The sequence below is a fragment of the Alosa sapidissima genome, chromosome 20 (assembly GCF_018492685.1).
Source record: "Alosa sapidissima isolate fAloSap1 chromosome 20, fAloSap1.pri, whole genome shotgun sequence".
In the NCBI taxonomy this organism is placed as follows: Eukaryota; Metazoa; Chordata; class Actinopteri; order Clupeiformes; family Clupeidae; genus Alosa; species Alosa sapidissima.
The window spans coordinates 22,187,082-22,202,598 of NC_055976.1; the positions used below are offsets into that span (position 1 = coordinate 22,187,082).

At 41.1% G+C, this 15,517-nt stretch overlaps 1 protein-coding gene across 1 annotated transcript in view; it reads left to right on the forward strand.

Moving 5' to 3' along the window:
- The window catches only part of unc5a (unc-5 netrin receptor A), a 169,160-nt gene that overhangs the window by 239 nt on the left and 153,404 nt on the right, over positions 1–15,517 (forward strand).

The following is a 15,517-nucleotide window of genomic DNA, read 5'->3' on the forward strand; positions in this document are numbered from 1 at the left end:
GGATGGATGCTTTCTCTCGCATCGGCTACATGAGACTCCAGACAAGCCTGTTATGCACATCTGTCATGCTGTGCTAGAAAACACATACTGTAGCATTGTGGTTTATGGCACCAATCAGCATTGTGACAAATATGACAAATTATGAAAGAATCTTTTTTAGACTGTTCATGCAGTGATGGAATCAGTGGAAAAAAATCTCTTACCTTGAGAGTTAGTTGTACTGAAAAAGCTTATGTGAAGAACATTGAGAACAAGAAATTGTAATGTAGCTTTTAAGTGGAACAATTTAGAATACTAGTGCAGTGCCCGTTCAAACATGCACTACAAACATGGCATAGAAAACCTGTAGCCCAATTAGATGCCCGCAGGTATGCCTGCTTTAAAAATAGGATGAAAGGGAAAACATCACTCCAGCTAACCATTCAATAATGAATTTATATTATAATATATAAACCTATAATTATTAATTTAGCATGGCTGCATGTGACATTTCTACTTTTATATGTTTATTCAGAGTCTCGAGTCCAAAGTAGCCTGGGCTATTCGAAGCGTCAGTTTATTGCACATAATTTTATGTCATTTTGAATAGCCACTACATACCCGTGTTTGTTGGTGTGTTGTTGCAAAATCTGCGGAATCATTGTATGCAAGCAAACTGCATACAGGGAGTCAGGACATGATAATCATACAAACATTTGCATCTTAGTAAACCTGTGATTCAGTGCTGCTAAAACTCTGCTTACCCTCTCTGTCTCTGGTCCTGTGCTGTGCTGTGTGAGAGGGGGAGTGGCTACGGTAGAGCGGAGAAAGCCAATGTGTGCTCTAAAAAGGATAAAGTCCCTATGCACAGCCTTCTGATTTTCAGGTGTTGGTGATGTGCAGTCATCAATAAAATTCGGAAAAGTGAAAGATCACCGCACACTGGTGGATTTATTTTGCTGGTTTATTTTCACATTTATGATATATGAACCTGATATTTTATTTATTCAATGTGTGCTCCTTTTACTGATATATTTAACAATATCTTTTGCTTTTCTTCTTTTCTTATCCAAACAACGTCAAACTTGGCCCTGCACTTACTCTTGCCAGTAGCAAAGCACCTGCCAAGTTTGAAATCGAACGGTTCGAGAGATATGCGGCACACACACATACTGACACACATACAGACATTCCTGCAATTTATAGATAGATAAAACTTATAGAAATTGAAATTCCAGACATTTCTGTAAATCTCTGACATTTATTTGAGTTATAGTGGAATACTTCAGTAATCTACTTTTGCAATGGAATGATTGGCCTCTTGTATTGATTGTGTTGGTTTGGTCTTATTACGTGCTTGGTGCAAGGTCAAACCTGATGCCCTGTCTGGTAAAAAAATCAGGCAAAATCCATTATACACTGCACTACTTTGTCTTGATCAGATGTCTTAATATAAGACAGACTGCCCATTAAATTAAGTAAAAAATAAGTCTCTTTGAACTAAAAACAACTTAATTTTTATCTTAATATAAGATTAATAAAACTTGGTTAGACAAGCTGTTTTTGCAGTAAGTTGTACAGGCACACCAGCGCCACATCTCACACTTTACATTTTTCCGAACATTTGCATTCCCATGCATGTCCCCTGTCTTCTTTGTTGGCATAGCTGATCTGCAAAGCACAAAAAGGGGCAAAAATGTACATGCTGAAGGGCAAAGGGAATATTAAACTGTTTTACACTGGCCTTTTTTGGGGTTATGTAATTGACAGCCCTGATAACCCGCTCGCTTATCTGCTAGTTCCACCACTAAGTAAAGTAGCCTATACTTTCACACTCTCACATGCATGCCAGATAACCCCCTTCGATAACCCCTTCGGTTTCAGCCAATCAAATGACAGTGTTTCTGTTACTGTCGACCTGGTTGTTGGAATTGGTCCAAATACCACAAAGGAGTTTGTTTAAAATATTGGTGGGGTCAATTTTGTCATCTCAAAATATTGCTATTGACTAGTCACCAGCGTCCCCATCTAAAACTATGCCCATGCAAGCAGTTATCTACCTGACTTCCTCCTGAATTTTACTTGTAACATAGGCTAATGGGAAAAGGTAGCAATTTTGTGTCTAAAGTAACCTAATGATGTCAACGCTGTGCCTTGTTGACTCTACCGTACACCAAATTAACCTCAAAAATGCAAAGTTGTTTACGGTTTCTGGGGCTCACTCACTTTGGGCTTGTAGTCAAGGCCATTTTCTGGCATATTCAGGTAAAGGGATGCTGTCTTGATTCTTCAGAAACTGGTGTATTCATTTAACAAAGCCATTCATTATCCAAACATATTTAGATATGACTAATCTTTGATGCGTCCTTCTGACTGCCGCAAGACCATTGGTCACTAGAGTATCCCATAATGCAGCACAATATGGATACACTACGTGTTGTGCAGGACAGGTTCAACAATATGAAACTAAAAATATCAACAATATGAAACTATAGACTATGTAACTAATTTTAAGGTGAATAAACGCACTTTAGAGGTGCGTAAACGCTTCTTAAGAAATTCAGGAGGTGCGTAAACAGAGTTTACATGCGTTTAGCCTCCACTACAACCCTGACTGTTACTGAATAAGGAATTGAAGAGTAAAATGATTGCATATGAAATGGTGGATATGTTGAAGGGAAAATAGCATGACTTAGAGGCGTTTTTTTCCCTCCGACATGTATAAAAAGGTGAGGGCGTGAGTCTTTGGTGCGGACAATTTAATTAATAACCGAGTTTAACAGCTGAAAGATCATAAAGTCTATCACAAAATATGTTTCTGGTCATAATGAAAGTTCATAAGACCCATTGTCCCATACAGTATATCCATGTTAACACATGTGCCCATAAGCACATATTTGTTTGTATCCCCACGTGCATTTGGTGTCTGAGCCCAGATAGCTTTGATGGGGTGCTAGAGTTCTATGCTTGTAAAGGCAAACAACCCGACACACTTGCCCGCAAAGATTATGCCATTCGTGAGGAGTCTGGCCAGCAAACAAAAGAGCAGATGGTGGCCCACAATGGAAGGAAGGAGATAATGACAGTTCCGCAAAGCAGGATTCAATTTTTTGTTTGGGGATGCTGCGTTTCGCTAAGCTCCCCGCTCTCGTTTTTGCCCGGCACGCCTGACAGACTGGTGAAGATGCCACTTGGAGACAAAGTGTGTGTGTGTGTGTGTGTGTGGGGAGCTAGCATCTATCTCTGTCTCAGCTTGGTAATCATTAAGTGGCGGTAACTAGCTTAGAGGAGAGGGGGCAGGAGTTTGTTTCTTCAATCACCTCTTCTCTCACTTTCTCTCTCTCTTTCTGTGTGTGTGTGTGTGTGGAGGAAGAAGAGCTTTTTGAGTGTAATATGATAGTACTATATGCACAGGGTCGTGGATAGAATTGCATGCATTGATACTACATGACAACAAATGAAAATGAAATAAACAAGTGAACTTAAAATGTATTGTATTAATAGGGGAATATACATTTTGCCGGTTTTGCCGGTTGGTGTAATGCACATTTTTGTGTTCCAGCCTCCAACTCTGAGGCACACAGCTTCTGTGCTGTCATGCATGACTTTCTGAGCTTCCACACACTCCTTTAAACATGCCCCGAAAATACAATCAAATATTGATGTCATCCTTTTTGTAAGATTAATTTCTGCTTAGTCTGCCTACTACAGATGTTGCACTTAAACCATTGTGCACATCGCAATTGGTCCCTCCCTTTCACACCTCCCTCCCTCCTTTCTCTTGAGTACTCTTGTTGACTCCCCGGGGAGCAAGCATTTTTAATGAGCCCCTTACTGAAGATCACACCAGACGTGTGGAAGTCCGCTAGTCTCCTGCACATTTTCATTTTCAGAAAGACCCGACGACTTTTTCCCTGCATATCCGCAATTCCCCGGATAGTCGTCCTTCAGACCGGGTTCTGTTTCACTGAGAGATGTTGTTGCACTCGCCTCCTTCCCTCCTGCTCTCCGCGCGTCGGCGTGCGCACACTCCTCGTCCTCGTCTTTCTCCCGTGCTTTATTTCAGGGGGGGAGGAAGCTCATCTAAATCTGAAAAAGAGCATCTTGTAGAGGGCTGGTATTCCCGCGTGGGCCACGACTGCCCCGGAATTCAGATTTGTGTAGTCTCTCTTGGAAATGCAACCCCATCAAAGGGCAAAATGAGATCATTTGCCAGATGGGGAAAGAATACAATACTCCAAAATATATCAGCACCTTAGTACAGTTTACAGACTGGTATGATAGCAGTGGTTTGTTTTTCAGTGTATTCCCTGCTATTATCTTTTGATTTTGTTAAACATTTTAGAGACAATGTTTCAAGATATATACAGAAATTACAGATATTATTAAAATGGAGATTCCATTTTAATAATATCTGTTTGTTAGACATGGAGCCTCTGGTACTGTTTATAGAGAAGTGGATTCATTGCTCAACCTTTAAAATAACCAAATATGTTATTACCATCTTATAAGCCGTAGTAATAACATATGTATAATGAGAAGAATGTAATGAGCTAGATTGTAATGAGCATTCAGAGATATTTGGACTGAGTAAGTGTTGCTGTCACAAGTGGCTTTTGACACGTGATTCGAGATCTTTGCGTGACAGGACCGTTTTAATTCATGCCGTCCTTACGAAGCACATCCCGCCTGTCTCCTGTGTATCCGTTCACATGAACGTCGTTTAGGAGATTTCTGTTGGGGCCTCATTGAGATGCAGCGTTTGTTCAGTGCGTAGCTGGAACAGCTGTCTATTCTTCCGACTAACTCTGAGGCGGAGGGCGTGCTCACTAGTGTCTGTTGATATGAATTCTGTTTATTATGGCTTAATTGTGGTGCAGAGAAACAAATGCTCCTCCATCCATTTCAATTTAGCTGACGCTAATTGCACGCATGCGCCAGGGCAAATAGCTGCACTGCATATGTGCTTTGATGATAAACTACTATGTCAAGGCATAGAGGAGAGTGAGAGTGGCTCTAAAATAAACATAGCATACAGATACCTTTATGTGTTTATATGATCCAAAGCTCACTGGCTGCTGAGACACGCATGGAGTGAGCAACAGACGCAGACAAAAGATGAAATAACACATGTTAAGAGCGCCTGACACTGATTCCCCTACAGACTAGAGGAGTTATGGTGGGGTAATGATACTAATTCGCTGTAATGAACTACAGTCCAAACACATCCATCTGTACCCAAAACAAACAGAACCGATCTGGTGTGTGATGAAGAGCCCACAGACACACAGTTGGGGGGGAGGGGGGGCAGGGGTGCCGACAGGCGAGTTAGGCATGGTGGGTTAGGGGCAATAGAGGCTGAATTTGGCAGTAAATGCCTAATGCCATGAGTCAGCTAGGATGCTACTACTGCAGGCCCCAAATAGCATGTGTGTCCTAATGTGTATGTGTGTGTGCCTGTTTTTGTGTTTGTTTGTATGTGGATGAGTGTTTTGATGATTTGTGTGTGTGTGTGTGTGTGTGTGTGTGTGTGTGTGTGAGAGAGAGAGATAGAAGGAGAGAGTCTGTGTTTTGAGAGTTTTTGGTGTGTCTGTGTGTGTGTGTGCAAGTGTGTGTGTGCAAGTGTTTGTGACAGTGTTTGCAACCCAAAACCAAGTGCACATCCACAAGTGTGCGTGTGTGCATGCACATTTGTGAGTATCCGTGTGTGTGCGTATGTATGTATGTGTGTGTCTGTCTGTGTAGTGAGTGTGGTGTGTGTGTATTTGCATTTGCCACGCAAGCAGCAGCAGTCTGTGCCACAGCGGGGAAGCGTGCGCTTTAGTGGCGGCGAGGCTGCAGAGACGGAGCACAAAAAGCTGCTCTGGAGGGAGGGCCTACTGGGACCCACTCCACCAGATTGCACCGCCGATGGGTAGAGGCAAGAGCACATCCTTCACAAGCTGTTTCTGAGCCTCCATCGGCTCCCTGCTCCACCACAGGCTTGCGGGAGTGTTTGTTTTCGCGTCCACGTTGTTTACTTTACCCCCCTGTTTTTTTTTTTTTATTATTCTCTTTACACTTTATGAAATCATCCATTACAACAAAAATCGATGCCAGGCAATTTGTGATACTTTTTTGGTTTGTTCTGTGATCAAATGTAATCTATAGATATTGGGGCAGAGTATCTCTTCTTTTTTTTTGTAGTGTTAAGCATTGTGAAGTGCTGTCATGGCGCTCTTCAGTACAAATGAAGTGTCTGGGTTCTAGTGTGCCATGTGTGAATATGGCTTTTGGAGAAGTGGCACGTGGCAAATCCTTGCACAGATCTTAACAGCCTTAATTTTTACCACGATTTCATTTCTTCTGTCGCACTCGAAGCCACTTATAGATAACATTCGGGAAGCTTTGAGATCACATTTTTCTTCCACACACGTTCTTTCTCTCTCCCTCTCTCACTGTCTCTCTGTCTCTCTATATCTCTCTATCTATCTCTCTTCCTCTCTCTCCCTCTCTTTCTCTCTCTCCCTCTCTTTCTGTCTCTCTCTCCCTTCCTCTCTCCCTACCTTGTCTTGTACTCATCCTGGATATTAATCCAAGGTCACATGAAAAGGATCTTTGGTCTGTGAAGTGAGGTTATCATTATAGAGACTAAATGAGTGGAGCCTTTCTGAGGAGCCGCGATCATTTCTCCATGTTTGTTGTTCAAAGGAGAGCCTTTCTCCACTGCCTGGTTTGTGTGTAGCTTTCTTCTTTAGCCTAATCAGCAAATATGAGCAAATCAGTCCCACTGGGCATGAAGTAGGCCAAAGAAGTTAGTTAATGTTGATTTTTAAATCCTCACCCTTGCAGAGATATGACGCCTTGTTCAGCTGGGGTTCTCAGCATACTGTGTGTAAGAGATGGGTTGTTCTAAAGCTTGCTCACTTGATCTATTTTTTACCACAGCAGTCCTTCTGGGCTCTGCGGTGTCAACAAAGTTCACGTCTGTAGATTTTCATATGATAGGGTTATAAGGTGAAGATCATTAGCACAAGTCTCAGCCGTGTGTGTACTGGGCTTTGTTTTTTCATGTTTAATGAGTACAGTGTTCTGACATCTTTTTATTTGGTTATTATTCTTTTAGGCGCCCTGCAAGCTCTTTATAAACTCATTATGAATTATTTACAAACAATAACATTTGTCACAAATCATTATCAACCAGCAATAATGAAATTGCCCTAACATTAACTTGATTGTCACCATTATCACTTGCCTTACACATACCCTAATTGAAACATTTACCATAGCCAATGCCTCACGTTATGTCCTACCATACATCTGTTCTCCTAGTCTCCAGTGCCAGCACATAGTTTGCAGATAAATAAACTGGCTATTAAAATAAAGTAAGTTGTGCATTCAGTTGTAGTTGACAGTGATTACTGTGTTAGAGCGCAGGGCTTGGGATCTCATCACAACCCTTAATTGACCACCCTAAAGTGAAGAAACGTTATACCGGAACACCATTTCTTGAGACAACAGGCCACAGGAGTCGTGTTCATCGTCTTTTATGTGCTTCTCTAATAAAGTGTCTTATGCCCTACTGGAATGCATACAGCACATATTTATAGGCATGCAGAGTTTACAGCTGCCACTGGAACATGGTGTGAATCTTTGTTTGTAATGGCTGTTTGTCTTTATCTCTGGACTGAATACATCAGGGTTACAAGATACTTGTTTGTTATTAGAATGTATTTCATCAAGGACCCCTCTGAGTTTGATATGTTTCTGGCTGGGGGGAAAAAGGACTCAACGATGGGCTTATGCAAAATGCTTCACCAAAGAAGCCCTTTAGGCTATATGAATAAAATAGGATATAGTGCTTCATCTGTGTAGGGGATTTTAAAACCAAGAATAAAAGATGTATTTTTAAGAACAGTGGTCATGATGACTTTAGTGCACATCCTCTTCCCTGCCCTGGAGTGATATGTGGAGAGAGACAGAGAGAGAGAGAGAGAGAGAGAGAGAGAGAAAGAGAGAACATAAATGGGTTGTGGCTGTGAAGCTGTGTGAAGACTTAGACTTCTCTAGAATGCGCACAGTCCCTCTTTGTTTTTTTGCACACTGCACTGCGCTGTGCTGTGCTGTGGGGGCTATCTTAGCATCATTAGCCATTGACCTAAAAAGAAAACAAAATAAGTAAAAGAAACAGGAGAAGAGGAAGAACAAACACATCCCATCTTTGTTGTCTTTAATTACATCTTCAAGGTAGAGTGGAGCCACATCAGCAGTATCTTCCATTTCAATAGCCACTGTGCTGACAAAATGATAGATTTCCTGTTTTACTTTGGCTTTACTTCTTCAAAACACTTGTCAAAGAGATGTTATACTTGCCGTGATAAAAGAGTTCATTTTTGGTGGTGCGTCACTTTGCAATGTGGCGGCTTAACATTTACACCCTGATTTACTACCATGAGAGTTAATGATGGCGACAAAAATGGTACACAGATGGGCTGTAAATTAGACACTAAGTGGCACATATTGGTTGTTATAGACTGAGAGCTGTCTTTAGCCATTGAGTCCTTGATTTAAGACCCGTTGTTCTTGGGCTGCCCCAGGTGTTAGTTCACTGACAGTTGCCGCTGGGTGAAAATGAATTAGGTCATTATTAGCCTTTCTGTGCAACTTTCCCCTGCAGAGAGAGAGTTCATTTCTTCCACAATGGACACGGTGTGACAAATGCTTAGTGGTACAGTTATCACACTAAAGATCGCGTAATGGTCAGGTAGGGCCAGTGTGTGCTTCTTGTTGTTGGTACTGTATGTGAGGAGGTGTGTGTGTGTGTGTGTGTGTGTGTGTGTGTGTGTGTGTGTGTGTGTGTGTGTGTGTGTGTGTGTGAGAAAGAGAGAGTGCATGTGTATGTATAATGCCTTGGTATCAAGACACCATTAAGCTGATGCACTGGGCGCTTGTTTCTCTTTAGGCTCCAAGCCAGATCATTCACTGACACAGTTGCAGTATTGATTTCATTTTGCTAGACTTCCAAATGGGTAAATCAACTCAGAAATTTGAGATCACCACAAATCTGAAGACACATACAGTGGCTTATCAATACATATCAATCTTTAAAGCTATACGGTGTCAGGTCATCGGAGGCTGTGCACCCAATTTGTTTTTCTTTGACTCTTCTTTAATACTCTAAAAGGATACCAGGGGAGAAAAATGAACTCCGTCAGGCAGCTGTATAAGATTTCTCTGACACACTCAACATTGCGCTGGCGTAAGTGTATCTTGGTTTCCTGCCGACACTCGATCCCCAAGAATCTATTTGGGACAGCGCATCTCGCTTGGCTCAAAACAGGCCCTTTTCCTCGGGCATCATTCACCAATCTCAGCTGCGTGTGTTGGGCAGAGTTCATCACCGACGATCTTGCTCCACAAGTTGGGGAGGATGGATGGTTGGGTTGGGGGGGGGGGGGGGTGGAGAGATATTTAACACCATCATCCAAACGTAATCAAACACCTCCTCAATATGGGACAAATCCTCTTGATCTCCAGCATGTGTGTATGTGCGTTTGTGTGTGTGTGTGCGTGCTTGTGTGCGTGTGTGCTTGCGTGTGTGTGTGTGGTTGTGGGTTTGTGGGTGATACGAAGGTGAAAACAGAAAGTATGGATGTCCTAATTGGCAACAGTAGGAGCTAATACAGCAAGAGCAACTGAGCAACCATGTGTGTAAGAGAGAGAGAGAGTGTGTATGTATGTGTGTGTGTGTGTGTGAGCGACCAGGCTTAATCTTATTTTTAGTCTTCCCTCTTGCTGAGTTTTCTTTCTCTCTCTCTCTTCTCTCTCTCTCTCTCTTCTCTCTCTCTCTTCTGGTTTGTCTCTTCCCTTGCTTTTTCTTTCTCTCCCCTCCTGCTCATATCCATCTTTTTTGTTTATGAACAGTGATGGTAGGAATAGCACAATTTTGCTGATGGAGAGCTTCAGCAGATGAAAGATGAAAGGACCTCTGTGAGAACCACTGTAATGGCTCTTTGAACTATTTTTTGCTGTCTTGTTTTCCGTGATTGTTGCGAGAGTACAACTTCTCAAAGACGTCTCGGTGAATAGAGTTCTCAGAATTGCTGGTTACACAGTTTCTGCCATCTGCTGTGAGTGCTCAATATGGCAAACCAGTGCATTTGTCACACAGTTTGGCATGATACACACTCAGTAAGCACACACACACTCACGCACGTACTCACACACACACACACATTTTAAATATCTCTGGTGACAGCAATACTTACCATAAACGCTGACCCAATTTGAGCATGTTGATGTGAACATTTTAATAGATGATAATTTAATTTAATAGATTTAATTTGATTGCATTTGTAGAAAACTATAAATGCGGTTATACCAAGCAAATTGATAGCAGCACTGTAATTGTATCTTTCGACTGTCATTTGTTGCACGTGCTACAAAAATCCTTCTGTGCAATGGAAGATTTACCAACGTTACACCGGTCTGATACAGTTTTGCCTATACATGCGTGAGACTGAGACGCCTGCTTATTTGTTTGAAGTGCGTGCAGGGTGTGAGAGGGGAATCGATGTGCTTTGATTCCAGCTTGGTAATTGTAGTCTGTGAGATTAAAAAGCACGTGTGTGTGAAGTATCCAAACAATGACCCCTTCATTTCATTATGGCTGCTTTAGCAACACACCTTAAGCTACTGTGTAGTGGGTCCCATTTAGAAGTGGCTACTTCATTCGCGCTTTCCTTGACTCATGGAGCTGCGTGAATTTTATTACAACTTTTCGCATGATATGGCAGTTTAAGTCCACTTGATACTGTAAGGCGTAAGCCATTGGTTTCCAAAGGAGATTTTATTTGTGTCGCCAGCATAGCCTATTGACAATTTATGTTGTAAATAGGCCTACCTTATAGGCCTACCTGTAGCTTAGGGAAGCTAACAGCTTTCTATTAGGATCTAGTTTTGTTAGTTACAGTTTTGTCATAACTCCCTGATGCATTTTTGCATTTAGAATAGCCAGAGCGTGGATATCTCAATCGGAAAATTAAACAATATCGGGCGCCTATGGACTAGGCTGGGTGAACGAACCCAGCCTGATCTGCCCGTTATTTATTTTTTGATTTCTTAAAAGATTGAGCTTGGTCTGGTGAAAGCCAGACAAGCCATGGACCTCAGTTACACAATGCAAGGGAACATGAATCAGCCTAAATTTGCACGAACAACAACGGACAACAGCTCTTCAACTTTGGCCCGTTAAAATGTGTATGCACAGTCTAGCGACGCATTTCATCAAGGCCCATTTGGACATGTCAGTTATTAGATGTAAAACAGCATTTTGTTTCAGACTACTGTTACTTAATTTGTGCATTGACCAGTAAAGTATCACATGAACTAAAGATGACTAAAATCTTATGCAGAAGAAGAAACATTCACAAAAAATCCATCTATCCAAAAATGACCTTTGTTTTTGATAGCTGTTGAAAACGGCATGGAACTGACAGAGATGTTTTGTTTATTAATAAATAAATAAATAAATAAATAAATACATAAATAAATAAAAATATAACATTATGCTGATACCTTTTGCTTTTCCCAAATACAATGTAGCCTACAGGTGTAAATGACCTTTCATCAATCCAGTTGCAATGGATGAACTGTGATGAACTGCCCTACTTGTGATTGTTTAGAGATTTTAAAGGTTTTATAACAATGCTACAACTTCTTTGGCTATTCTTCAATCTATTCACCTTTTCAGCGCCAGTAGGCTACTTTCTGTGCAGCCGCACATACACACACACACAGGCATGCCAAACAAGCATACACAAAAGTTTCAAGAGTGGGGAATGGAGTAAAAGATGGAGACAAATTGATTAGTGTGATTTATTTTCGCGGAAAGGATGTACAGGACTGAGCGGCGGTCATATTTTGTACCGCTATGCGGTACATCTAGTTAGAGTATTATTATTATTATTATTATTATTATTAGTAGTAGTAGTAGTAGTAGTAGTGGTAGGAGTAGTAGTAGTGGTAGGAGTGGTGGTAGTAGTAGTAGTAGCAGTAGTAGTAGTATTAGTGGTAGGAGCAGTAGTAGCAGTAGTAGTAGTAGTAGTAGTAGTAGTTGTAGTAGTGGTAGCTGTAGTAGTGGTAGTAGTATTAGTAGTAGTGGTAGTTGTAGTAGTAGTAGTAGTAGTAGTGGTGGTGGTGGTGGTAGGAGTAGTAGTAGTGGTAGTTGTAGTATTCCTAGTTGTAGTAGTGGTAGCTGTAGTAGTGGTAGTAGTATTAGTAGTAGTGGTAGTTGTAGTAGTAGTAGTAGTAGTAGTAGTGGTGGTGGTGGTGGTGGTGGTAGTAGTAGTAGTAGTGGTAGTAGTTGTTGTAGTAGTAGTTGTTCTTGTTGTAGTAGTAGTGGTGGTGGTAGTAGTAGTAGGAGTAGTAGTAGTAATAGTAGTAGGAGTAGTTGTAGTAGTAGTAGTAGTAGTAATAGGTGTTTGATTTTTTGGCCAGAAACATTATCTTTTTCTGTGCTTCTAGTTCTTGTTTCTTAATTTCCAGACAGAGGAACCAGGGCTGAACAACTCCGCTGAACAACGGGTGACACTGTGTAGATCATTTGTGACCCACCAGAGAACTCTGTGACTGTAGGAATATGTCACTGACTCTTACAGACTCCTGTAATTGCAGTGAGTGTTGGAGAAAATCTCTAACCGCATTAAACAACACAGAGGCCTTTAAAATGCTTGATTAAAGGCATTTATAGTCTTACAGTGATTACACTGCAGGTCGCCCCATCCCCCCTCCCCCCTAACAAACACACACACACACAACACGCTCCCATGATGAAACTCAGAAGTCAGTTACTTCACTTCACAGAGGTTCTTTGCCTCTAGCTACTTGCTGCAATATAGTAGCGTCTTTGTGCATTAGGCTTTCATGTTATAAGAGAAAGTGAAATCATAGGCCCCTCAGGAGGTTCGCTGTGATCACAACAATCTGTCTTTGAAAAAATGACCCCACCTGTCCCTTTTCCCTGCACAACAGGTTTTGGGGGGGAGGGCAACAGGAAAATACAAGAAACACCCAATGGTGACTTCATAGCGGCACTCTGTTGTGTCTTTTCCCCCCCAGCTGATGGACTTATTTTCTCTAAATGTCACTTGGGACACGAAGTGACAAAATAATGATGGCCTTTTTCAAAAGCGAGCGATTTCCCCGAATTGAACAAGGAGGATGTGTGGAGTGAACAATATCTGCACTTGTCTCCAGATTGGACTTTCTGTCGATACCTATCTGACACATCTGAGGAAATGTGGCCAGATAAATGGACAGGACATAGAAGGAAAGAAAAAAAAACAAAATAAAAACAAAAAAAGAGAAGAGAAAAGGACAGGCAGCCCTGACTGGAAGGTAAACTTAAGATTCAGTTCAATTTCAGATAAGTGTCCAATGTATTTCCGCTTAAGTAGCTTAACTTAACAGTAACTGACCCTAACCCTAGCCCATTAGCAAGTCAGTTATATTTTATATTTTAGACATTAAGAAACAGCTCTAATATCTTCTCACTGAATAGGTCTTATGCTCCCACTTTGTCCATGATTAGCCAAGTAACTGTGTTTATGTACAAGGTATAAATATCCAAGATACTACTGCCATTCTCCCAAAGGCATTGGACCTTCATTTAAAAATGGCTTCATGTGGATGATGCCTACTACTGTGGATTGTGATTTTTACCAACACTTCCCGCATGTAATGATTTCTTTCTTTTTTTAATAACAAATAATTGATCTGACAGTCCACATCCTTCACCGGCTGTCTTGAGCTTTCATAAAAGAAAGATTACACTCCAACCTCTTTTTAATGGTTGCCTGTATGTCCATTTTATTTTCTCATTTCATGTCTGGGCATGAAATCCCTTCTTCATAACAAATTATTTCTTCAACATAAACCCAGCTGCAAGCTCTGTCGTTGATTTGATTTAATGAAATGGTTCATCACTTTTGGGTCTTGTACAAAAAAGGAGGAAAATAAAGGGGAAAAAGTCACTAAGTAACTGGCACCAATCATCCTTCTTTAGTCTCCCATTGAGAGTACACTCAATGAGGGACTCACAAGATCTCAGTTCAGTCTGTTGTGGCATTGTTTACATTTCTTACTATTTTTTACAGTCTATGGTTGTGGCACTATAGGGACGTTATTTTAACCCAGGCCCCTTTTCTTCACCTCTGCCAGGCTTCCTTCCTCCTCCCTCCGCACCCACCCAAAGCAGGATGAAATGGCTGAGTAAGATCTTTCCCTCTATCTCTGAGAGGCAGTGGAGGAATGGGACACAAAAGTGGAGTCATAAAACTTTCAGCATCATTCAAGGCCTACACTTCCCTGCGCACAATAAGGCATTCAGAAAACAAAAGACCTCCGCACAATGAGGCGTCGTATCTCAGGAAGCTGATAGAAACAAAGATAGAAACAAAATAGTGGGACGTGCTTTGGTGTTTGTGAGAAAAACAAGAAATTTGTTGCATGAGGGGAACATTATCTGGGTTTCCATAGCATAACACTAACACAGACATACAAACAAACAAATGAACAAACACATAGATAGATAGATAGATAGATAGATAGATAGATAGATAGATAACATTACATAATAATCCTGATATTCTCATCCAATAAATCCTTGACTAAGGACTGCAGTAGATGAAGTATTCAGGCTGTCACTGTCATTATCTTGTTCTGTGTGACATGAAAGGTAGCAGATGAATAGTTGACACACAAAAAGTCAGGGACAACCCAGCTCTGACAATATACTGCACATTGAGAACACTGAGAACTGTTGGATTCATCTACTAGAAATCAGACAGATAGTCAAGATTCCTAGTCATGTGGAGGCACGGCTAATACCAGCCAAACACAATTCAGATGTGTGAGCTTCACAGATGATGACTTTGCTCATTGTTATGGGCTTGTTTTTCATGCTCCTCTGCTTCAGGCAATGTGATGTAGACTCCATTTGTGAAGACCCCCCTGCAGGTTTAGGACACAAGTATCTGCTGTTTTGAATGCTAGCTTCTTTCTTTCTTTCCATCGCTTATGGCTTGTCGCAAAAAAAAAAAAAAACTACTATTACAAGCAATGACAGAAACAAAACAACACTTTACAGAAGACAAAAAAAAATCAATTTCCTTTTAACGTTTTCTGAAAAATGCTGTAATTGAAAACCTGATTCATCTATTTGTTTGCATCATCTCCCACTTGTTTTATATACAGTTTTCTTCATTAAATGTCATTACTTTGCCACATGATGTCTATTACAGTAGGTGTCTGGGGATGAGAAAGACAATATGACCCCCTGATGTGGTAACCTTGTGTTGAACTACATTCATGGTCAACTATGAACTAGATGAGCACTGAGTCAGTGAACTGTTCTGCTCAGCGCATGCAAATTTATTTATGGTTTTGCAGACTGCGGGGAAATTTAATCAGCATATACTCTGAAACATTCCTCTGGTGTTTAAGATTAAAGAAATCTATTTTGTGATGGAGGCACATTCGCCTTACTGAATTGTTTTTC